Source organism: Jaculus jaculus, chromosome 4 (genome assembly GCF_020740685.1).
Source record: "Jaculus jaculus isolate mJacJac1 chromosome 4, mJacJac1.mat.Y.cur, whole genome shotgun sequence".
Taxonomy (NCBI): Eukaryota; Metazoa; Chordata; class Mammalia; order Rodentia; family Dipodidae; genus Jaculus; species Jaculus jaculus.
Genome location: NC_059105.1, coordinates 11,939,077 through 11,965,426, shown reverse-complemented (window position 1 = coordinate 11,965,426; position 26,350 = coordinate 11,939,077).

The window sequence follows — 26,350 nt, the reverse complement described above, 5'->3', positions numbered from 1 at the left end:
ATACTATCATTAGCTTGAGCCTTCAAGATTCAATTATTTTTGTATAATTTCATTCATTTCCCCCAGGTGTCTCAAAAGAAGCCATTCTAACTCTTTGTCCAAGTCTATATCCTCTTCTTGCTGCAGGAAGAATGTCATTTGTTTGTGAAGAAAAAATACTGTGTTACCTCTGGGTCTTAGATAACATCTTGGGGAAACTTTCCACAAGTTTCATATGCAGTGACTATGAAGATACAACTTGCTTAGAATGCTGGTTCACACGCTAGTCCTAATCAATACAGTTGAAGATGGAGTTGGGCATGTGAACTGTAATACTTTTCCTAAATGATTTTTAGGCCTACCATAGTATCAGAGCCATTGAGAATAGATAGAGAAGATATGAGAAGCAGGAAGATTATGTAAGAACTTTTTGAGATCATTCAGACAAGTGACAATGAGAGTAGTTATGCAGTGATGGAGGTAAAGGAGGGTTCTACCTGGGAATCGTTGTACATGTAGAAGCCGCATATGAATTTCACTCACTGGTTGCATTCAGATGGTAATTCAGTTGAGCTGGCATAGGACTGTGTTCTCACAAACCAGCTTTTGTAGTGCTCTGAGTGAAGATTCTCCCCTATCCTACACTTACTGACTTGGGGACACAGTCTTTGTATCACACTACTTCAGCCTTTTACAGAAACTCTAACTATATAGAAAGTATAAATCTGCCTGTGTTTGTGAATCTTCAGCTAAAAAGATACATTAGTTAATGCGAGGGGTCACAAAGAGTAAGAACAGGGAAGAACAAAGAACTCCCTGGCGTACACTAGACCAGTCACCTCAGTTCTGTTTCAAGGAATCTTATCTTTCAGGAGGTTAGTGAATTTGTTTCAGTAGCAAATACAATAAAATAAACTGTTTAAAATAAATAATAAACTAAAGTAAACTGTTTAGAAAATATGGACTTACACGGTAACCACCTTTCTCTGCAGCATTCTTTGGACCCATGCAAAAATGGGTATGATAGCTCTTGTTCTGTAAACCCAGTGCTTCTACTGTGAGATGGGAGCAGAGACAGACAGGACTATTATCAGGTGCTCATGGGGAAAGTAGCCTGGCTTATACAGTGGCAAGCACGTGATCCTGCTTCAAACAAAGTGGAGGCAAGGACGGACTCTGAGGTTGGATGGATTCTGAGATTGTCCTCTGGTCAATACATTATGCTATGGCATGTGTTATGTCCATACTCACATACATACACTTTATTAATAAAAATTAATAAAGATATAAAGCATACACCCCCCCACACACACATACACACTGATTATGTTTTTCCTACCATAGGTCTCTGTAGATAGGATGTTTCTTAGTTTGATATGAGACTCAGTTTGATATGATATCAGTATGATATGATATGAAGTTTCTCAACTTCCAAATTCAATTTTGAAAGTTGATTAAGGAAAGAAAGATTCCTAGTCATCATTACTAAAAGCTATTTCTCTTCTGGAGGACTTATCTTTCTGATTTCTAAGCCAAAGACTAGATTTTGAATAGGATTAAGATCCTGACAAACTTAGAACATAAGAATAGGAATAATGTTTTATTGCTTGGCATTTCTACTGCCTGGTATGCTGTGAGCATAAATAAAGGTTTATTGAATAATTTTGATTATACATATTTCTTTCAGCAATGTGGATAATGGGAGGCAAATTGGTTATTCAATTTACTATGAATAATACCAAAACTAAAATTCTTAGGTCAAAAGCCCACATACCATGAGCTGGGGAGCACTAGCCATTGAGAGGTGCTAAAGTTTATATTTGCTAAAGTGGAACCTGATGGAGTTCATAGGCATTGAATAGTGCTGTGGCCAAAATTTGACATAGAAATGTGTGATCCTTGTTAAAGACCAGCCTTCTCAACTTATCAGACATCCTATTGCAAGAAAACATCCCATGACAAGGCCACCTTTCAATGGTGTGTTAATCCTCAAATTTTGGGAGCAACTCGATGTGATGCAGACATGCTGATTTATGTAAAGCTGTGGTTTTCAGCCCTGTCTACCCATTAAATTCATGGTGTTAGTGTTGATGTGAGGATTCCAGCTCACAGAGATTCTGATCAATTGGCATTGCTAAGACCTAAGATTAAGGGGGGTTGTCTCTTTTTGGACTTAATTTCCCAGAGGGTTTCTAATTTTCAGCAAGGTTTGAGATTTCCTGCCAAAAATCATGGGCTATGTTATATATTAAATGACTTGTTTGGGTGATATTTCAAAAGTATTTGAAGGCATGCAGTCTCGAATATATTCTTTAGAGACTGCATGCCTTCAAATATTTTTGAAATATCACCCATATATGTGTGTGTTCATGAGAGAGAGAGAGGGGAGGAGGAGGAGGAGGAGGAGAGAGAGATTATGAATTTTAATAGAAAAGTTTTATAAAAACATATGAGATGATTTATGCATAGTGAAGTGGTAGGTTGGAAATTAGTAAAGAACAGATCATAGAGTCAAGGAAACTTGCTTTCCTTTATCTACCCCACCAGCACCTGCAGAACCAGTGGGGCACATCAGTGTTTGTGTTAGTGAATGCTGGCAGAAGACAATAGCGATAACGATGATGATGATAATGACGATAGCCTATGTGGCAGTGTTACAATGAGGACATCTGACAATCAGCAGCCCCCCATAGATAAAGGACATGCGGTATTTTTTTCTTATCTAAGTCTCAGAAAATTTTCTAGGAACTAGATATAAAGTAAACATGTATAGCTTGATCCAGGTGTCATGGCACACACCTTTAATCCCAGCACTCAGGAGGCAGAGGTAGGAGGATCGCTGTGAGTTCGAGGCCACCCTGAGATTACATAGTGAGTTCCATGTCATCCTGGGCTACAGTGAGATCCTACCTTAAAAAAAAAAAATCTAGCTTTCACAGTAATCAATACTTCTTTCTATAAAGAAATTAGAAATCTTTAATCTTTAATCTTTAATAACTTGAAATTAAGATAAGAAAAGTTGATTTTTCTTATACTTTTTGGCACTGTTAGAAGATGAACCATATATGCTTAGCAACCCCTCCATCTCCAGGGGATAACCTCAGCCCAGAGCACTTTCTTGAAGAACTGAGAGCTAATCTGATTTTAAAAATTCCTTCTTAAACTACAGTTTCATCATACCCCAGAAGGAGAGAGGGAGAGAGAGGTTCTCTTTTGAACTGTAGACACCACTGTTTATTAAAGACTTTGAGAAGCAGACAATAACAATGTCACAGCACTCCTTGCTTGCTTGTTGGGACAAACATGTTCATGGGGTAAGGCTATCCAGCTACAATAAGTAGACAAGGAATGACCCTCATATCCTATGGATCTGCCAGCCAACCAGAACATGTGAAATGGGGTTCACATAGAGATGTCAGTGACTTTGGCCTTAATAATTTAGCCCTGTTACTCGTAGCTTCTCAGATAAAGTTGATAGAAACATCTGTCAAATCCTGCAGCCCTATCCTAAAGGCCTATAGGAAGAGTCACTTTAACCTTAAATGTTAGTATCTTAATATAATTGTAGTATAAATATCTTCATTCATGTTCTAAGAACTTTGCTTGCATGCAGGGGGAAATGCCTTGAAGTCTACCCACTTTGCCTCTAAATTATAGAGACTTGCCAGACCAATTGTTTTGGATACTTCATTTTCCCACTTACCAATTTTGAGCAATATGAAACAAAGCTGTGCTCAGCTTCTGCTAAGCCAGTACATCAGACCTTCCACAGTGTGCTGGGAATTATTACCCTGTTTTGGTTTGCTTGGGTTCAGACCTCTGGAGATGGCCCTGGAGTTCCAGGTTCATTTAAACCACTGAGTTGAGCCTGGTTTCCATCTGCAGCCATGAAATTGCTTTGAATTTCTCCAAACTCAACCCAGGTTTGCTGAAAATTCATCTAAGAGTTGGCTAGGGTTCACGGAAAGGTTTGCAGATCTATTTGATTATTTGGCCTGTTCAGATCCTCATTTCTAAATTGCCAGGTGACAACTTCATCTGGTTGAAGAGTCTCTCCTCTTGGAGACACTAGCTTACTACTCATGCCTAAGTTTAAAGACTGTCTCTTGTTTAATTTTTTTTTTTTTTTACAAAAAACATAACTAAGGTATTTGAAGGATAAGACAGGCCTTCAACATTCAAAATGTCTCTTGACTCCTTCCCCAAAAGTGAATGGTAAAATCATTCTCATATTAACTATATTGGGCCTCTTTCTCCATTGATGGCTGCTATTTTCCAATGGACTCTGGCATGTATTAAGAACTAGAAAATGGGTCTTGAGAGATAGCTCTGCAATGCACTTGCTTCACAAGCAAGAGGAGCTGAGTTTGATCCCCAGTACCCTGTGCCCGTAATTCCAGTGCTAGGGAAGAAGAGACAAGAGGACTATAGGGGCTTTTTGCCATCCAACCTAGCCTAGGCACATGAGAGACCTTGCCTCAAAAAAGAGGGGGGGGGCACCTGAGCATGACACCTGAGATTGCTTGTTGGCCTCTACATGTGTGCACCACATATACGCACCCCACACACAGTTATACACACAAAACAATAGCAAAAGATAGCCAGAAAATGGCCCTGAAATTAGTCTGATTTCAAAATTGGCTGAGGCTAAACCAGGTGTTGAGGCAGTGGGCATGTATAAGTACATGTGTGCGAGGAGAAAGAGATAAATGCAGGGTAATGATTGAACGCAGAAGGAAGGCTGATGGAAGACATTGCTCAGGGACATTTGGGACAGTTTCTAGTGACAGAGTATGTCATTGGAGGAATAGAGTTTGATTATTTTAGAAAACGTAGTACCTGGGCTGGGCGGATAGTTTAATGGTTAAGGTACTTGCTTGCAAAGCCAAAAGACCTAAGTTCAATTCCCTAGGAACCACATTAGCCAGATGCACAAAGCGTTGCATGTATCTGCAGTTAGTTTGCAGCAGTTGGAGGCCCTGGCATACCTACTCTCTCTGTCTCTGCCTCTCTCTCTTTCTCTCTCTCTCTCTCTCTTTCTCTCTCTCTCAACTAAATAAATAACTGCCCCAAACAAAGGAAAAAAAACTTGGTATCATTTAAAATAAATTTTAGCTACAATGGTTAATGTCATCTGGTCTCCATCTCCCTTCCCTATGAAGTCTTGTGATACGGAGCTTACACTAAGATTTCAGAATGATTTATGTCCATCCGACTTGGAGACAGTGTCATCAGTATTTTTAAAACATGTGCCTCACCTATAATAACTTTTGGCACTAATGTTCCTGATCAGATTATACATAGGAATTCACATGTATATAGATAGCTATGCACATGGCTAAAAATAAACTAAAATTAAGATAGAAAATTAGTTTGGAATAATTATGGATAACATTTTAAAAGATCATTTTCATGGATATCTTGTAATACTCAGTTTTGGTGGTCCTCAAACCTAGAATTTTTTGTAATGTAGCACATTAATATGAGTGTCATTGCTTAAATTTTCACAGTTCAAAACTATTATAAAGAATTGGGCATAGTTGCCTTTAATCCTATCACTCAGAAGACCAAGGTACAAGGATTGCTATGAATTTGAGTCCAGCCTGAGACTATATAGCAAATTCCAGGTCAGCCTGGGCTACAGTAAGCCTCTACCTTGCATAATAACATGAAACTATTATTATGTGAAAAATAAGGAAAGAAGACCCAAATAAAATTTAAAAAGCAAGTTAATAAATTAGAAGAAGAATAGATTTTTTAATTTAGTTTTTCTGGTGCACAAACATTTTTCATTGGCTAAAAGGGCTAAGGAGACAAGCAGGTGCTCAAACCCAGTGTTAGAATCTCCCGTAATCTGGTTTGGTGAACACTCAAGTACAGCTGGAGACATGCAGGTTTCATGATTTTGTGTATGGCTTCAGTTGTTCTTTCCATGGAACTTAGGAAGGTTTGATGTACAATGCACATACTAAGCACAGTATTCAGACATGAACATTTACTGGTATCACAATATCACATGGAAACATAATATTCAATGGAAGTTGTCATTGTACATTACAGTATTTTCATTCTACATTTATTTTCTCATATCTGGCCTCATTGTCCTCTGGTAAGTGAGCCACCAACATGAACATTCCCCACCTTGAACACAAAACAACTCCTTGATTTTCTCAAGCACATTGAAACTAAGGAAGAGAGGCTTGGAACATTTTCATTTTTTGGCCTGGCCAGTAACTAGAACTCATTTGTCCTTTCTGAAACTCCTCAAGACGGTAATAGTGAAGGATACAGGCTTTCTCTGAGTCTCCTCTTCCCCAATCCTTTAAAAACACTTCTGTCTTGTTTGCCTCACAATGAAGGAAGCTCTGGGGCTCAGAAGGGAAGACATTAGATATAGTCACCCCTGCAGGTCACAATGATGGGAACGTTTACCAATTCACTGGGTATTCAGGCTAACTCTGATGATTCTCTATCTCTTTGATACACTGAGTATGTCTGAGAAATACTTTCAGTACCACTAATCAGATAGCATTCTCTTTTGGTCACTGAGTTGTCCTTCCATTTATTATAGTGTTTTCCCCAAATGAGATTTCCTTAAAAGCAGCAGGTATCAACCTCTGCTGACATTGTTGAGATGCCCACCTGAAAAACTATTCAGAATAGAAACCCAATTCCAGAAGCCCAACATTATTATTACATTTTCCCTATAACCCTCTAGGAACATTATTATTCAGTCTCATTTTAGAGGCAAGGTCATGGTTACATTTCAAATACTATCAGGATCTAGAATTAAATACTTGAGGCTCTGCATTCCCACCCTGTTTCCATCCACTATAGGGCTGACTTCTGCTGCTGTCAATGAGTATAAGGGCCCAAAGAGACTGTATGTGATCCGCACAGAGCAGCGTCAGAGAAGGTTTTAACCTCTATCTACAAGACATTCGCCAGAGCAATCATTGAACAGATACCCGCAATCATACCCTGAGACATTTGGCCTCAGTGGTCTAACATGAAGACAGTCATCAATAGTTTTAGAATTTCCACACAAAATTCTACTCTCCAGTTAAGCTAGAAAACTAGTCACAGGAAAACAAGTAGAAAATAAGAAAAGGGACTGGATAGATGGTTTAGTATTTAAGGCACTTGCCTACAAAACGTAAGGGCCCAAGTTCGATACCCCGATAGACACATAAAGCCAGATGTACAAGGTGTCACATGTGTCTGGAGTTCATTTACAGTTGCTAGAGGCCCTTGTGTGTCCATTCTATTTCTCTCTCACACACAATCTCTCTCAAATAAATAAATAAATCTGAAAAAAAGAAAATAATAGATTGTATGTTTCATCAGGACTACAAAGCAAATAGAGCCATGTGTAATTATCTGAAGAGTCTCTAGTAATTTAACAGAAGCATATAAGGAAATAAGACATCCAAATCAACACAAACTTAATTGTTTCTTGCATTTTGAATCTGTAAACATAAATTATTTATGTTAATTGCTATATATTAATGATACGTTAATAATATATTTTAAATATTTATTTGGCTACCAATTGGTCAAACAGTGGCTAATGAAAACCCAGAAATGTATGTTTCATAAATAATAGAAGTATCTTTGTTCATAAATTTTAGTTCCCTGAAATAGTTAAAAGCCTCTCGTTGCAGATCTTTTCTTAGCCTGTGTCCAAGTCTTTTATCAGCAGAAGTTATTCCTTCTGCGCAGCAATTTCTCATTGTTCCTCATCTGACTATCAATATAATGCTTCACTGAGAACTAAATGTTTTCTTTCTTCCTTTGGTTTAAAAATTGAAGTCATGGTTTCACTATTTGAAAAATTCCAGATTCAAGATGAACGGGGTTTTTGCTTAAACTGCCATGTTTAAACATTTTTTTTTATAGAAAATCTTTATTGCCACTGATTCAAAGCCACAGACATGCTTTGAATCCAACCCAATATATTTCTTATTTGTTTCTGATTTTCTTTTTTTTTCTTTTAATTATTATTAGAAGGTATAAATTTCAAGAAAAGCTTGGCCCTGACAGAGCTCCATTATTTGCACATGACAAGGTTTATCAGAACCAGTTGGATTTTTGTAAGAAGCCTTTTATGTTTCCTCCATAAAGTATAAATAAATGAAAAGGATCAGGCTGAGGAAACTGCATGTAATTCATCACCAGTGTGAACCACAGTCAAGGGGTTGCAGATGGATGAACCTCGGAACCTGGGATATGGCTCCAGGCAAGAAACCCCTCTTGCTTGTGCCAACCCGACTGGTACCTTTACCAAGAAACAGCACACATTTCTTTTTTTTTCTCTTTTTGTTGGTTTGTGATGTCATATTAATTTATTAGTCTTTCTTTAATTTTTAGTGTTTGGTATATCAGTTAAATGCTGGTTTTGACTCCTGAAAAATGTGTCATACTCTGTCACTGCCTCAAAAGTATGGTTAAAACTCTGCTGCTCTGTTCCTGTCCCCTGGACAAGTTCCCCCCCGCCCACCCATACACCATGCCCCTTCTCCAAACACACAGAAAAACAAGACAATATGAAACCACAGGACACATTGACCACTGTAGTCAATGTCAGTGGCTTGTAGCTGCATGAAACATTATGTTGAATAGATTTTTACATTTCAAAGTCAATAATTAGTAATTTGGAGAAAAGATTTACTTTTATGTGTGTAAATGCAATGTCTATCTAACCAGACAAAATCAAATATTTCAGCTAACCTGAAGTAATTGAAATTACTCCGGCTTATATATCTGTCTCTAATTTCATCCACACTGCCTGCCATGCAATGTCATTCTTGGCGGAATGGAAATTCATAGCACAATTTCCTCCTAAAATCTGTCTGAAGTTTCAGAAATAAGAGACTTTTCATGTCCCATATTCTTTCCCTGAACTTCCATTTCTATCTAATAATAATAGAGTGCTTTATAGCATATAAATCACATTTCTGTTAAAAAGTGACCTTCCTCCTGACCTTTTTGTCTCTGCCTGTCAGCACGCGTTCTTCTAGCAATAATAACCTCTAGCCAGGAACAAGTACTCAAAATTAGACTGATTCCAGGAACTGCCCTGAGGAAGGCTGGGATACAGCTCATCCTAGGGCTAAATAATTTAACAGCAGTCTCCCCAAAGTCGACATGAACTGGATGCGTCGCTCTGAACAGAGGGACATTTACTGATACTTTTCAAAAAGAGAAAAAGAAAATATGCCAAAGACCTAGCAGTTTAAGAGATCCATGTGAAAACGAAAATCCAGGTTTCCTGCCATCCTCCACTAAAATCAAGGCTCTGATTCTTTTTAATCCTTACTCTTGTTCTCACAAGCCATAAGGATCCCCTGCCTATTATCTTTTTAACCTAGGATTCTTTTGATGCTAGAATTCTTCAAAATTTTAAATAGTGATCCATAATGGTGCACATTGTAATAGAACCCGTTTTATAGTGAAGTAGCACACATTTTCTGAGTGTTAACACTCAATTACCAAGCTTAAGTACAAACATCATAAGTATACAACTTCCTAGTTTTGATATTTTCCCAACAAAGGGCACTACTTGAAGGCTGTAACATTTGTTTAGGAGGAAAGAAGGCCATAAGACTGAGCTTTTAGAAGCTGGCTCTTAGAAATATTTGAAACTGATAACAGATGGAGAGGAATTTTGTACCTTTTGATCAAGCCGTTTCACTTTAAAACACTGGTGTAAATTTTGTAAGAATCTTATTTCCCTGTGAATCATAATGAAAAAGCTGCTTGCCTCCACCAGATCAATTTATTATCCAACCTATTCTGTATTCAAGGTTGGCTTTTAAAGGTGGGCTAATTGCTTCCATCTAAATAAAATCTGGGAGGTATAGGAGTCCCACTGGGCTGTGGTCTCAAATATGAGGCTCCCTCACTACTTGAGCCTTCAGACAGTCTTGTTAAGACAGAAATGGATAGCCTCTGAGATCAGAGAGTCCGAAAATGTTCTTAGTCCTGGGTCTTGATTTTTTCAGGGTATAGAAATATATCCTCTCTAATAAAGTGGTAGGAGGGGATGTTTTAGTCAAGGATCTGGAGACAGAAGTACAGCACATTGCCTCTCCTCTTGGACACCCTCTCTCCACACTAACATATATTGGAGCTGAGAACTTCCAAAGGGAAGGTTCCCATGTACCTGTGTGGAATCTGATGCTCCTTGAACTTAACTGAATATGAAAACTTTGTTCATCATGAATCTTCACATCATTTTCTTGTATTAACACTTAATTACCTAGGAGCAGTATTCTGTAGGATACTAATTTATAACTCATTGTTTTCAGAATAATGAAGCAAAGATCAAAGAAATAAAGTGACAGTCCCATGATCCCCTAGCGAGCATCATTCCAACCCAGCTTCTTAACCATCACAAATTCAAAACAGGGACTCATTTGCATGCTATGTCTACACAGGTAAGCTCATTCATTATGACTGACCCATATCCTTGTTTGAATACCCTGAGATTTTCTTAAGAGAGAGTTTATCTGGATCTCCTGTGGGCCACAGGACACATGAATAAAGGGGCTACTCTGGAAATGTGAGCCTTACAGTAGCATCCCATCCAGTCACACACAGAGACACATGGCTGTGCTCAGTGCTGAGATGACTGTGATGGAAGATAAAAGACCTGGCTCATATGTGTAGTCCTGACTTTAATAAATATGACCCTCACATCTGGTTTGTTGGCTGGGATCCCTGAGCATCTTCCAGTGGACAGAACCAGCATCTCATTTTCTTACCCTGGAGTTAATGAAGGTTTGGGAAACACAGGCAAGTGGGCAAGTTTCTTTCTTCTTCTCTTCTCACATCTGGGAGTCAGTTGATTCCTCTCAATTAAAAATGAATGAGCTTGCGAGTCAAGTCCATTGCTTGAAGCTGGGTAGAGTCCTGAGATCTGGGGATACTAACTCGTCTGGCATGGAATTGGTCTGGGAGCCAAAGTTCAAAAGGAAGCCTTGACAGATTGGAAGAACTCTTAATGGTAAGCAGAGGGAGCTGCCAACACTCCCTGGCCTGTGGGACTCACCAAAGTCCTGCTGCTCCTATCAGCATGTTTGATCTCAAGCCTCCCCTTGCATGGCCAGAATGGGCCAGGTGGGAGATTCCTAGGCTCTGGGGATTCTTCAGTATTGAGTTAAAAAAAGAAAGAAAGAAAGAAAGAAAGAAAGAAAGAAAGAAAGAAAGAAAGAAAGAAGGAGAGAAAGAAAGAAAGAAAGAGAGAAAGAAAGAAAGAAAGAACTGAATTGTCAGGTGGCAGTTGAATTCTCAAGCCTTCCTCTCTTGTTTGTGTTAGCAGAAAGCAATTCTTCATTGTCTCTGTCTTGGAGACAAACTGCAGGCCACAGGCCTATCAAAAGCGGTGACTGACATAGAAACGTAAAGAACTCAGTGGAGGCAAGAGAAATGATGCTCCTTTTCCTTATGGAAGTGATTGCTGATCCAACCACCCAGTTTAAACAGCACTGCAAAACAGCACAGATGCAAAACAACGCTCCGGATCCTTAATCATCCATGATACTGTTTTCCTTCAATGCCAGCCCTAAATTTCTACAGAATGTGGTCTTTTCTCTTGATTATTTTCCCTTTAAGTCAACCTTTAATGCAGTGCCTCTCAGTGTTTAATGCATATACAAATCACCTGGGGATTTTCTTAAAGTGCACAGTCTAACTCATGAGACCTGGGGAGGGACACCTATGCTGAATCTGTTCCTGATTCCCAGGTGCTGCTCTGGCTAGTGGCCACCACCGCATTTTGAGCACCAAAGAGCCTGGACCTTAAGATTTAGACTGATTTGCTGTCATTCTTACAGTGACACAATACCAAGCTACTCATTAAGCAGAAAACTGAATTTCCATATCAGTTTTCAGTTGCTGTTAAAAATAAGAATGGGGGGCTGGAGAGATGGCTTTGTGGTTAAGCGCTTGCCTGTGAAGCCTAAGGACCCCAGTTTGAGGCTTGATTCCCCAGGACCCACGTTAGCCAGATGCACAAGGGGGTGCACGCATCTGGAGTTCGTTTGCAGTGGCTGGAGGCCCTGGCGCGCCCATTCTCTCTCTCTCTATTTGCCTCTTTCTCTCTCTATCTGCCTCTCTGTGTGTGTGTGTGTGTGTCACTCTCAAATAAATGAATAAAAATGAACAAAAATTTAAAAGAAAAAAGAATGGGACTGGAGAGATGGCTTAGCGGTTAAAGCACTTGCCGGCAAAGCCTAAGGAGCCAGGTTCAATTCCCTAGTACCCACGTAAACCAGATGTATAGTGGCACATGCATCTAGAGTTTGTTTGCAGTGGTTATGAGCCCTGGCACACCCCTTCTCCCTCCCTCTCTCTCTTACTCTCAATAAATAAATGATTTTTTTTTTTTTTTTTTTAGTTTCAAAAATGTAAGAAGAGTCAGTCTTCTAAACATAGGGGGAATCTTACACAAGGTAATTGAGTAAGTGGGAACGTTTTCAATTCAATCATTTTCTTTCACTTCTCATCATTGTTCATGAACTGCAGAATTTTCCAGCTAACAATGAATGTTAAAGTGCAAAATATCATAGGTCTCCAGTGCCACTTACTTGAACTTTCCTCCTCCTCTGCAAACTAATGGAGATATGATGCCCAAAGCTTCCTCCAAACTCTTCTCTGTCATCCTCACCTTTGACAGACAGAGCCGAATAGATCAACGTGTGAATGAGTCTTGTTTTAAAACACAATGCATTTCCATTGGCTCTGGACCACACACAGGTTAAACTTTGTATTTGAAATATACAGTTTAATCATGTTGAGTTTTCTTGGTCAGTTATCCTGGAAATATATTCTAAGGTGCTTGTCAATTCCTCAGTACTGAACAACTAAATAGAGCTTTCAGAGCCCCCCCCCCCCCACAAAAAAAGAAAATGTTTCTAGCTGGTTAAGATACTAAAGTAGCCGTGTACTTTCAACTTGTGTAGAGAAGGATAGGAATGGTGATAGGCATGTTGAAACACTTAGGGCTGGTAGCAGATGTGGTCATGCTCATTGGCAAACAGTACTGTAATATGAGAGGCCACATTCATGCATATCAGTGAGAACTTAATAATCCAAACCTTCAAGAAAACCTGCTTCCATAATGTTCAGTTCAACCCACATGGATCAGCTGCTCCTTCTCTCTGTCCTAGCAGTTAGAATTGGAGTGGTTGTGCATGTCTCTGGCTAAGACCTCTAGACTAAGGTCAGGAAACACCTAATCTTCTCTAGATCTCTCCAAAGAACTATCGCAGAATCTTATTTTTTAGATACTTACTTATGTCCATGTTAGTCCAATGTATATAATGTATTTTGATCATATTCACCTCTATTATCTTCTATTAACCCCCTCTCCTTCCCATTGAACCCCCTTTCTTCCCCAAATAGTCCCCTTTCTACATGATGTCTTTGTGCGTGTGTTGTGTGTCCCACTGAGTTTAGTTGGGGTTGGTTTCATGAGTAGGGTAAGGGGTTATCTACCAGAGAGCATGTAGCATATGACTGGCTACGACTCTGAAGAAAATGTCTCCCCCTTCCTCCTCCAGTAACCCTTCACAGTCATTGACTCCTCAGGAAGGAGTGGGACCTCTCCTCTGCCATCCATGATGATGGAAATGATGATGGTGTCTCAGTCTTGTGCAGGTGTTTTGTCACATGCCTGTAATACCAACCATCAAGAGGAAGACAGGAAGTCACTGTAACTTCCATTCCAGCCAGAGATACATAACAAGACTTTGTCTCAAAAACAAAGTGTGTATCAAAAGGTGAAGGAGACAGTAAATGAAAGATATGTTTAAATAAATGTATATCGCCCAAACCATTAAAAATCATTTCTGATTTGTTATAGAAAGAGTGTTACTTGATTTTAAAATAAATGCAAATCAGATAAATATAAAATATTGCCTACATGGAATTAAAGCAAAGACTGGGGAAAGTTTTGGTCAGGACAAAATACTGCCAAAGCTGACTCAAAATGATGGAGAAACCAATCAGGAGGTGGGGACATATGGTTGGAGGATCAGGAGGTGGAGGCATATAAGTGGAAGATGCTTTTCACAGTAGGAAAGAAGGATGACAAGGATAAAACTTGCTTTTTTAGGAGCCTTGAGTCCTTTGAAATGATGCCACTGGGATTACAAAAAGGTATACTACTATACTTTCTTTATTTGCAATTAGAAGGGATGGTAGCTTTTTCGTTTTTATTACCCTCTTTAGAATTGTAGGTACAATCAACTGAATAGTGAAAATGCCTGTGACTTTGTTTTCCTTGTTTTGTGATCAAAATACAAGCATCTGACTATCAGCTCTGCATTAAAGCCTGAATTATTCAGATATAAAATTTTCATGGCAGTATTGGGTTCTAACAGTGAATTGTAGAACTTTGTTTCTTTGAATAAAAAGTTCTCAGTAGTCACATGAACATAATTTAAGTGTAAATGCTCATGTAAGTTAGTACCTCTTCCAACTTCCTCCATTCTGCTACCTCAGACAAATGATTTCCCCACTTGTCTATCTAACTTTAGTTCCCTCCCATTCTTTCCTTCTCCCTTGCTGTCAGGTTTAGATGCACTCCCTCATCTCCTTCTTGATGAAGTCTTAATATGAGACATGATTTGAACTTGGGTTTTCTGAAGCCTTCCTAGAAGACCCATCATAAAAAACATAAATTGTAGTGACATTTAAAAGAGATTTAGATAAGACTGACACTTAACTGATTGAACAGTTCCAAAGGCTATCAATTAACTTGATTATCTTGAGCCCTTAAAAACACACTGTGCTTTTTGTGTAGGACACTGCTGAGAAGTGAGACCATTACAGTTTTAAAAAGTGGATTGATTGCAGTTTAACAAAACATACACACACACACACACACACACACACACACACACACACACACACACACACGATAGAGGGAGCTGGAGGGAGAGAGAGAGAGAGAGAGAGAGAGAGAGAGAAAGATCAACAGTTTAGTTAATGCCTCCCACCCCCATGTTTCTTTGCATCGCATACAAACTTTTGTTCTTCCTGTATGTGTGCACCGGTGTTTGCATTTTGTCAATCTCAGCCTGGATTTGTTTCCCTTCATAATTGCATGCATGATTAGTGAAGGACTAATCTATTACCTGTATAGATAACCTTAATTCAATAAAGAACCACTTGCCTTAATATAATTTCAAGTTAATTTTTTTTAATGAACTCATTTGGTTTAAATTTCTGATATTTTTGCCACCTTGCTTTATGTGGGTGGAGAAGCAAAGACAAATGAATAATTCAAGCATCCTAATATTTTTTTTAACCAAAACCATTAAACAATCCACAGGGCAGATATCCTACAGGAAACTTCTTCATAAAGGTAAGCTCTCAGTGCTATAAACCCTTACATTCTAAAAGCATAAAACAAATTATAAAAGCAATAAGCTTAAATTCTCAAGGTGTTAGAAATAGTTGATGTCGTAAGAATTGATTTCCTTTTTGCCCTGGGTCATTAAAACAGCACAGATTTACCTACTGAGGCAGCTCTTTCAATATGAGCTGATGAATGACATCAGCATTAACCTAGCTTTCAGTTCATCTTTTCCATGTTTTAGTTTTTATAGGGTACAGTTTATATTTAGAACTTGTTAGCACCAGAACCACTGACGTTCTTTTTTCTGGGACAGACTGTGTCCTTTTTACTTTTCCTCTTAGTCTGGACAGGATAAACCACTGATTTGTGAATAAACTTATTACAGAGTCTTTGAGAAGCCATGAAGGTGTGTGCTGATTCTTGAGTGTATAAAGTGAGACCCAGTGGGTCACTCTGACCTCAGCTGAGAGTAACTGCAAGTTTACATGGTTCTCCATGTCCACAACTCTGTAAAGCTCACATTCATGTCAGAACTCAGCGCCAAAGCTTGGTAATATCCTTATATGACATTGCTGTAGAAGTTTCACTGAATAACTTCTTTAAGTCAGTGCCATATTGATTGCACCACTGAAAGCCTGGCATTTGTAAATATTTCTTATTTTATGGGGTGATTATAGGGTGCTATGCCTTACAGAAAATTCTCTTACAAGATTTTTCTGTTCATTGGCTAATACGTAAAGTGTTTGGCACCCTTATTTTTAAAAAATTCATAAGATCAAACAAAATAAAATGAAAAAAATGGACATTTCAAAACTAGTAATATATTCAAAATGAAAGTTTCTGTATTCTTTATTACCAAATTTGACTAAATTCTCTTAAAAGTAAACGGTTCCTAATCTTTATGGGTTGAGAGAAAATATGACAACCAGCTTAGACTTAGTCAAGTTCAAATTCAGTCAAACTGTGGATAATTGCATAGCACTGACTGGCATATTGCTGTATTGCAACACAGGAAGCATGTAGTAGAGGCATGAAAACAGACGGAAGGGTCAGGAACATTACTGGGACTTGGAGAGATTATAGCTGTGTTGGAGAAGAGATCCCCTCCAAAAGTCCTGGCCTTGAAAAAGAACACAGCTGTTGTCACACTGGTCCTCAGACAGTCAAGGGAAAGCTCAAGAGACAAGAATGCTTCTATTATCTGACATTGCTCAAGAACAACCTACTAAGGCCATCTAGGAGCTAGAGGACAGACACCCTCCGGCTGGTACAATTAGCTTCCTGGGCACAGAGCAGAGCAGAGTGGACCATGAAGGAAATATATCAGGGGCGAGAAAGACTATCAACACAAATTTAAAACAGATGTTTTCATCCATAGTAAGCAAATGTATAAGATTATTGAGCAACTGGTAGCTGAGGTAGGAATGATGGAAAATGATCAATACTGATCAATACACACAGTACTTTTGGAGTCATAAGCACTGCAGAATTAGATATAGATGTTAATTGTGTAATACTGTGAATTCACGTAATACCACTGAATTTTACTGTTAAGAGCATTAACATTATAATGGGTAGATGGCTCCCTATAATCCCCAGCATAATGGGAGGAAGACTTGGCAGTTAAAAGCATTTGCAAAGCCTATTAGCCCAGGTTCAATTCCCCAGCCACCCATGTAAACCTGGATGGTCATTCAGTTGAAATTCAACAGAATCAGCAAGAGACCCTGGTGAGCCCACCACACCTCACCTACCACATGCTCATCAATAAGTAAACAATAAGTACAGAAATAAAATAGCATTAATGTGATAAATTTTAAGTGTTTTATACATTATGTACAAGTCCTAATGAACAACAAAATTAGTAAATCTTACCATTTCAAATAAAAGATACAGCTATACCTAGTGTTTTGCTGAAAATTGAAATGAGAATCATTTTTTCAAAGTGAAATAATTAGGTCCACTTGGTAAAGGGCATAGTAAATGAATACAAACTCACCATCCTCTTTACCTGGTTAGAAATTGGCAAATTTGTCCAAACTTGACTAAAAGTTTCAATGTTTTTCAAAGTTAGAGATTGAAGATAACAATTCTCTACTAATTTTAGCACGAAACAGTTCTATGCAGACATTTCTTTTTAGAACTCAGATTCAGTAGCTGTTCCAGTGTGGGAATGGAGATTAAAAATGCTTCAGAACTAAGCTCCAATTTACACAAACTCACTTGTGGTTTCAAGCAACTCAACAAAAGTACCAAAGTATAAGACTTTTTATGACTCACATGAGGAAACGATTCTAAACCACTGTTTTCTCTAACAAGGAATTCCTTCAGTGTATTTTGGAAACAATTCTATAAATGTCAGTATGTTTTATGCTAATTCTTCATATACAATGCATTAATTTTATAGGGATTTAAATCACTAGGTTTTATTATCCTTTTGCATTGTATGATTCTTAGAGAAGAAACATGACTCCTTGATTTATCTTTATACAATGCTCTAATTGTCCAGTGGTTACAGGGATTTTAATAGTGGGTCAGATTCCCTTAGAATTCAGTTTGCTAGTAATGTTTGTATATATGCCAACACTCAGACCCCCATCTGAGTATTTACCTTCTTTAGATTAATAGTGTCTTGTTGATTGAGGTAGGGTCTTAAATGGCTTTAAGATGGCTTTCAGGACTAGCATTCTACCACTGACATTTAACTTTGCATCTTTTAAATGCTTAAACGCATGTGCACACACTTATACATATAACCTCATGCAGTCATTTTAACATTCTCATAGTCCGTTAACATTTTACCTGTTTTGTATTTGAGGAAACTTTGGCTTAGATAAATTATGTTCCTTGATGACAACTGATCTAGGATTCAATGTTAGTTCAACTAATGCTCTCCCCACATCAAATCAGGTTCGGTACACCTAGATGGATAAAATGTCTCTTCCTGTATTTCAGTGGAGAGCCACTCATCATAGCTTAAAGTTTCCTTATAAGCTTTAGATGAGGGATCAAAAGATTAGCTACATCTAATTTATTACATTCAATTAAAAGGGCCAAGTAAGAGTGAGCTTAAGTTTTGTCAGGCTGTGTCTTCTAAGATGAATGAAGATTGACTTCAGTGAATTTTTAAAAACTATAATCTTCTAATATTTATGTTATAATGATTTATAGTTTGCTAATATTTATAAAATAAGAATTAACTGCAGCTTGGATTTTACTGTGTTCTTTAAGATGTTACATCGTTTTGTTTTACTCCCTCATACATTCATATTGTCTTCACTTAAAGATAGATGGTAAACATTTTCCTGCACCATGCATAGTCCCCTGACTATTATTTTTAATCATATATATTTTATGATCTATTTTATTTAAAAAAAATATTTATTTATTTATTTATTTGAGAGAGAGAAATAAGCAGAGAGAGAGAGAAAGAGAAGGAGGGAGGGAAAGAATGGGCATGCCAGGGCCTCCATCCACTGCAAATGAACTCCAGATGCATGCACCCCCCTGTACATCTGGCTTGTGTAGGTCCTGGAGAGTCAAACGGAAATCCTTTAGCTTTGCAGGCAAATGCCTTAACTGCTAAGCCATCTATCCAACCCCCATTTTATTTGTAAAATGCGCTGTAATAACCTTAATCACCTTCCTTTTACTATTCTTTTCAATTGCATTCATTTTCTTTTCGTGAATTTTGTCAGGAAAACAGATACTGTTATGAAAATCTTAACATACTTTAGAAAACTTCTTCATATTAAAACCCCACAAAAGAAATCACTGGTAAAAGAGTGTGCATTTTAAGATGTTTTTGAAAAAAAACAAGTGTTATGCCATTTATACTCTCAAAAAAGACACCTGAAATTTGATAATCCAATATTTAAAAAAAAATTAACAAATTTTCAATTTGATAGCTTTTGAAAATGCATCTTTGTTATTGACATGATTTGAGTTACTGTGATAAAATTATTTCTGTGTTTATATTTTTCCTAATCTCACATGTAGTCAAAGTTTTGATTTTGGGACATGTATTTCATTATTATTATGTGAAAAAATTTAGTTTCCTATTCAACAATGTCTGCCATATTTTAATACTACCCCAAGTTTTCTTTATGTCTGATTATATTTTTAGTTCACACATAATTTTAATTAATTTGGAACATATCTTTGTTTAAGGCATAATTATTTCTCATTAGGTGCTTCTTTCTTTTTAAATAGAATTACTAGAATAAAGTTGTAAAATAATTCACTTTAAAATTCACTAAAATAAACAAAAACTTTATAAAATTTCTTATTTGAAATGACATACATTTCATAATCTAAATTTTATTCTGTGTAAATGATTTTTGGTAGCCATTTATTCCCATTAACCATTGATTTTCTAATATGTCACTTCACTAATTCTGAGTATTCTCCAACTTTGCTCAAATTATGGTCTGTTTACAATATATTATATAAACTAGTGGTGAATTCTAAATGTCTTTGCATATTATTCTGCTTTTGAAATTGGAAATTTGAGACTCTACTCCCCCAGTGAAACTCAAGACTGTATTCTCATGAATTACAATGATCTTAAAGTTAAAAATGATTTGAGAAAAAAATATTTGAATTTTTCTTGTATTGGCTTTTATTCATTGTTCATAGTGTTGGGTTTCATATAGAATTTTTCCCATTATGTCATAAATTTTACCATATTCAGCCCTTATTCCTCCTCCCCTTAGTCACCCTTTGCTCCCATTCACCACTCTCTCCTAATCTCCTTTCTGCACATATATGGTTTTATGGAATTCAAGGGCCCAAAAAAGAGAGAAACATGATATTTGTCTTTTTGCATGTGACTTAGTTCACTTAATATGATGATCCACTTTTAATTTTATTCTATGTTTATTTTAGTGAATTTTGGGGGAACTTCTGTATTGTTTTTGATTATTGGTTGTGTCAGTTTTCAGGCCGGAACATAAATAGTGTACAAGGATCCCTAGTCCCATATCCTTGTCATCAATGAATGTACCTTCAGCCATACAGCAAATTTCTTGGATTGAGGCTCTTCTTCCTATTTTAGCTGTACCGGATTTCTATTCAGATTGGTTCAGATAGTGTCTGGTCTTGCACAGCTGGTCAGTTTCAAGGCTAATATTAAAATTTCAGCCCATCTGGTGGTAGTGCCACCAGATGAACTCTTGTTCTCCCCCCTTTTTCTTTTTAATAGTTATGGTCATATTCAGTATGTAAACAAGCACATGTTGGTACCATCATCTCCCTCATCCCTGCCCCTCCTCCAAAGGGACCTTCCGCATTGGGGATACAGGTTAACCCCATGGGGATTGTGTGCATTGTGGGGGCAGCCATCAGCTACACGGAAGAGGCAATGTCTCTGTACATAATGTCTCAACTTGTGACTCTATCTTTCCGCCCCTGTCTTCTGTGAAATTCCCTGAGCCACATTACATGCTTTTTAAACCTACTTCAGTAATGGGCTCTTAGGAGCCTTTTGATCTCTGCTTTGTAGTTGTTGAGTTTCCTCAGTGTTGATATCCTTCACCCTTGTGCTGATATCAAGTTCACTGAGAAAGCAGCACTCTTTCTCATTTCCCCAGTTTTTCTGTGGTTTCCACTGGGGCCCTGGTGAAGTGTGATGGGTTGGTTTTCTCCTCACAGCCTGCTTCCACCTGCAAAAGAGAAGCAGATTCTCCAATGAAGAGTGAAGTCAGCACAGGTTAAATGGGACAATCATTATTAGTTTAAAGAGAATTTAGTGGGTATAGACCTTCATGTAGCCCATGATTAGTGGGAGCTTGATAGTGGAAAGCAAATCCATTATCTGGATAATATTCTGACTTCTTTCCCAGTTTCAGATATGGGTTCCTTTCCACTGGATAAATCTGTTAGCCAATCCAAGAGCAGTTGCTTTTCCACCACGGCTGTGTGCCACTATTGCTCTTATGTGAACATCACATCAGGTTGCTTGTTTCTGAGTAGCTTAGACCTTGAGTTGTTCAGACAGATGTGTGCCACTTTCCCCCAATGCTCATGTAGCACCTTTTGGCAGTAGATGGGCTGTCTGTGGACTGGCTCCCTTGCAGACTCCACAGGTCTCTCCATGTTCCATAGTGACAGCACACGGTGTCTTCAGCAGTACAGTCTTACCATTAGCCTCTGGTGGATAATCAAGTGGTCTGACAGAAGTCTGTCTTATTTTGGGAAACCTTGTAGGTCTCTCTGGTCAACAGACAGTGGGTGTTAACTTCATCCTGGTACTGGGAGTTATAAACCAGTGCTAAGGAGAAAAACAGAAGAAAAAGAAACAAAATAGAAAAAAAGAAAGAAAGAAAGAAGACAAATAAGAGAAAATTAAGGTTAGGCTTCATCTCATGGTCTCCAGAGCTCCTCAATTCAGGTGTTCCCTTTAGGATACTGTTGAGGGTTCAACCTTTTAGTCTGTCTTCCAGAATATAGGATTTGATGACTCCAGTTCCATTTGGATTCAGTTTTGTGTCACCCCCACTGACCCTCGCCCTCCCTTCAAACCCCACCCTCCCTATTGTCCAGGCTTCAGGATGCCTATTAGGTATGTCAGCATTTTGGTCTGATCCAGGTTCGGAGCCCCAAATGAATGAGACCATGTAATAATTGTCTTTCTTTGATTGTGTGAGTTCACTGAGTATGATCTGTTCCTAGTTCGACCATTTTTCTACAAATTTTATTGAGTCATTGTTTCTAACTGCTGAGTAGAATTAATTGTGCCATCAAGAAAGCTGTCTCTCTACATGTACATATTTGATGATGGGATGTCTGACTGAACCAATTCTAACTGTTATCCACACTGGTTCTGCCCCACTATGGCTATTTGGAAACTCTGATGAATCTAGCAGGTTACTACAGGGCTTATATTTGGAGGTTCTTTTCTTAACTAATTAGTAGTGTCTATCCTCATTTAGTAAATGTTTATCAGCCTTCTTTTATATTTTCTAGAATATACCAGACAGCAAAAGAGAGCAGTGGCCTTGGCAAAGAGTCTATCTACTTAGCCAGACATATGAAGGTAGCTCCTGACATCCATCAGTAGCTCTCTGAGGGGTTTCATAGTTCCCATACCATTGAGCATAAGAGTTACTTACTGAACTTGGAAAAGTCGGCAATGCCCAGGCCCAATTCTGCTTTCATGAGCCAAGGCCTCTGATGTTCATTGTTTACTCTCCAGATAATTCTGAAACCACCTAGCTTAGAGATCTGTAATCAAAAACAATTTCAAAAATAAATTGCAGATGGGTTAGACAAATTTTATTAATATTACCAAAGGTGAAAATGTATTATTTCCTGAGGGTCTTGTTGCTGTTGTTGTTGTGTTTTGAGGTAGGGTCTTACTCTGATCCAAGCTGACCTGCAATTGACTATGTATGCATGGCCTTGAACTCATGGCGATCCTCCTACCTCTCCCTCCCGAGTGCTGGGATTAAAGGCATGCACCACCACGCCCAGCTCATGAGCTTTACAGAAAACAGCTTGGCTCTCACAACCACCATTGTCCCAGTTTTGTAGATGACCACATGGCGAATCAGCAAGGTGAGATAACGCACCTGGCCATCAGCCTGGAAACTTTCTCAAGCAGGCTGGAAGTCAAAGCTTCTTCATTCCCTTTAATCACACTCCTGTTTCATGTTTCTCTTCACCTCTTAACATTTTCATATTAATGTATCCTTTTCCTCTTTTTTCATGCTTTTTATAACAATGAGTCCATGAAATATGTTAAAATCCCATAGACAAAATAAAACATGGCAATGCTTTCTAACATTTAGTCAAGTAGAACTTTATACACATGAAAGTAATAAGAGAAATCATAATATAATAGTCAAGTTATTCATTTTATTAAAAAATATCTTTTAAAAATGTATGCCACAAGGATGAAAGCAAGTAAGGAAGGAGAGAAAGAAGAAAGGAAAAAAGAAACAGAGGAAGGAAAAGAAAGAAGGAAGAAAGGAAGACAAGTATTCAATACAACCAGAAGACAGTTGCAAAATATATAATGCATTTAATATTGTCATCTTCGAATATAACTACTTACACAAATATGTTTGAAACTAAATAAATTGGAGAGATGACCAAGTCAACATGTCAACAGAAAATTTTCTCTAAGCCATAATTTAATTACTCTTTTCTTTTGCTACATTTCTACATTTTCTATATTATTTTCTGTTAGCAAGCATTGTTTTTATATTCTGAAAAATAATTTATCAAACATGATTGTTAAGGGAAAATAGAAATATAAATGGATTTATGTATAGGGACCCACAGAAATAAGATTTATCAGACAAGGAGGACTGCATAAAGATAAAATCAATTCACCTGCACTAACTAAAAAAATATAGTCATATGTTAATCCTATCAAATGTAGCTGCTAAAAACTCCATTAATAAATTTTGTTCTGTATGAAAAATAAAGTCCACAGATATAAAATGACATCCAAATTAATAAATCTCTCTCTGTCTATTTTTCTTCACACACACACATACACGACTTGTAAAATATCACTTGGCAGTAATGCAGAATAGCTCATGGCCCAGCATTTAAAGCTGACAAAAATCTCCTAAACATCCTAAGAAATTGATTAGACAATTGTCAGAACGTAGATGCGGTGGCTTTGAAGAGCTCCATGCTGCCAAGATCTAGGCTTTTTTGTTTGTTTGTTTGTTTTTGTTTTTTGGGTTTTTTTTGTTTTGTTTTGTTTTTCGAGGTTTGGTCTCTAGCCCAGGCTAACCTGGACTTCGCTAGTTAGTCTCAGGGTGGCCTGGTACTCATGGCGATCCTCCTACCTCTGCTGCCTGAGTGATGGAATTAAAGGTATGTGCCACCATGTCTGGCTGAGGATTTAGGCCGTTTTAGTGCCTTGCTGACTTCACCCAATTTCCACTCCTGCCAGGAGGGAGGTTAAGGACAAGAGAAGAGTTCCTCCTCAGTGGAGACCTGGAAGTGCCAAGTGCCTTCTTTATCTCCCACTCTCTTCTCCAGTGCCTCCATGATGTATCTCTCAGAGGCTATGCCCAGACACACTCCTTTCCTCCCAGAAGCTTATAAGTAGGGACACCTCACTTTTGTTCCTGAAACCCAAATCTCTCTCTTTTAGGCTTCAGAACCCCACCATACTCTTCCATGGTGTACTAATGTCCTTACATACCATTTCCCAAATATAAATATATCTGAGCATCTCTCAATGGAACACGCACTAGAATTTTTCTTTTATAGTCTTACAGCAATAATTAGTTCAATCTTTGCAGATGATAGGCTTAGTAAGCTGAACTATTGAAATCATGCTGTCAAATTTGCCTGAACTAAAAATTCTCTCCTAGACTTGCCTTGAGAAGATAATCCAAGCATCATTGATGAATACAGCCTCTTCTAATGGATTTTGACAACTGATGTATCTTTTTTATTTATTTATTTATTTTTATTTAGGTAAGGTCTCAGTCTAGCCCAGGGTGACCTAGAATTCACTCTGTAACCTCAGGGTGGCCTTGAACTCATGGTGATCCATCTACCTCTGCCTCTCAAGTGCTGGGATTAAAGGCATGCGCTGCCATGCCAGGCAACTGATGCATCTTAAATGTGCCTCAGAAGATTTAAATATGTAGTCAGGTTTAGAAGCAGAAATAAATTTCAAAACATGATTATTAACTTAATTTCCTATGCTGGTTTTACTGTTCGTGGACCAGGGATGTAGTCTTCAAATACACCAATCTTAGAAACTCTTGCTTATACAAGTTCCTGAGATGTGGCATCATTGATATTTAACCATGTCTGTCTTAGTGCTGACTTGGGAACCTATGTTTTCCACTTATTTCAAGTCCCTTAAAAAATATGTATTTAATGGGGCTGGAAAGATGGCTTGGTAGTTAAGCACTTGCCTGTGAAGCCTAAGGACACTGGTTCGAGGCTCGGTTCCCCAGGACCCACATTAGCCAGATGCACAAGGGGGCGCATGCATCTGGAGTTCGTTTGTGGTGGCTGGAAGCCCTGGCACGCCCATTCTCAATCTCTCTCTCTCTCTGTCTCTTTCTCTCTCTCTCTGTCACTCTCAAATAAATAAATAAATACATTAAAAAAATATATTTAAGCCGGGCATGGTGGTGCACACTTTTAATCCCTGCACTTGGGAGGCAGAGGTTGGAGGATCATGGTGAGTTCAAGGCCACCCTGAGACTACATAGTGAATTCCAGGTCAGCCTGGACCAGAGTGAGACTGTACTTCAAAAAAAAAAAAAAAAGTATTTAATTATAAGGCCAAAACGTCTAGCTACCATCTCTACTTTACTCATTGATATAAAAGAAATCAAGAATTTTCATTCCAGCATTACTGTCAAGATTTGTAAAAAATAAAAAAATTGCCAAATTTAAGATTTAAGAAAATGAAGACTATGCCGTTAAGTATATTAGAATATATTGTTTTAATAGACTAATGCATTCCATACTTAATTTGAAAATATTTATTATTCATAACAAAAATATATAATGTGATTGCTAAATGTTCAAACATTTCCATAGATGTCAGATGTTAATTTTAATAATCATACCAGCAATGAGTTAATGACCATGATGATAATTAATATACTAACTTACACATTCTAGAAAGTTTATTTATACATTTATTGGGTGAGCAATATTCACATTAATTCAGCATATGTTTTGGCTGGCCAAATTCATAAAGCTCATTTTTTCTCAGTCTTTGGAAGGTTTGTGTGGTGGAGCTTGTGTTTGCCAACAGTTCCTCATTTCCTTAAATGTTCCATAACACTGATTAATTAGTCTCACAGGGTAGTGACCATAAAATTTATTACAGATGCTTGGGAGACTTTCTTCTCATCAGCAAAATATGAAAGATATCAACATCTTTTTTTTCCTGCTGGTAAAACTGTTTACTATGGAGTAGCAATTGAAATAGAATTCCATATGTAATGAAGTAAAATATGTATCTAAGATATCTTACAGAACATATAGTGAAAATAAAATCTCAGTTCA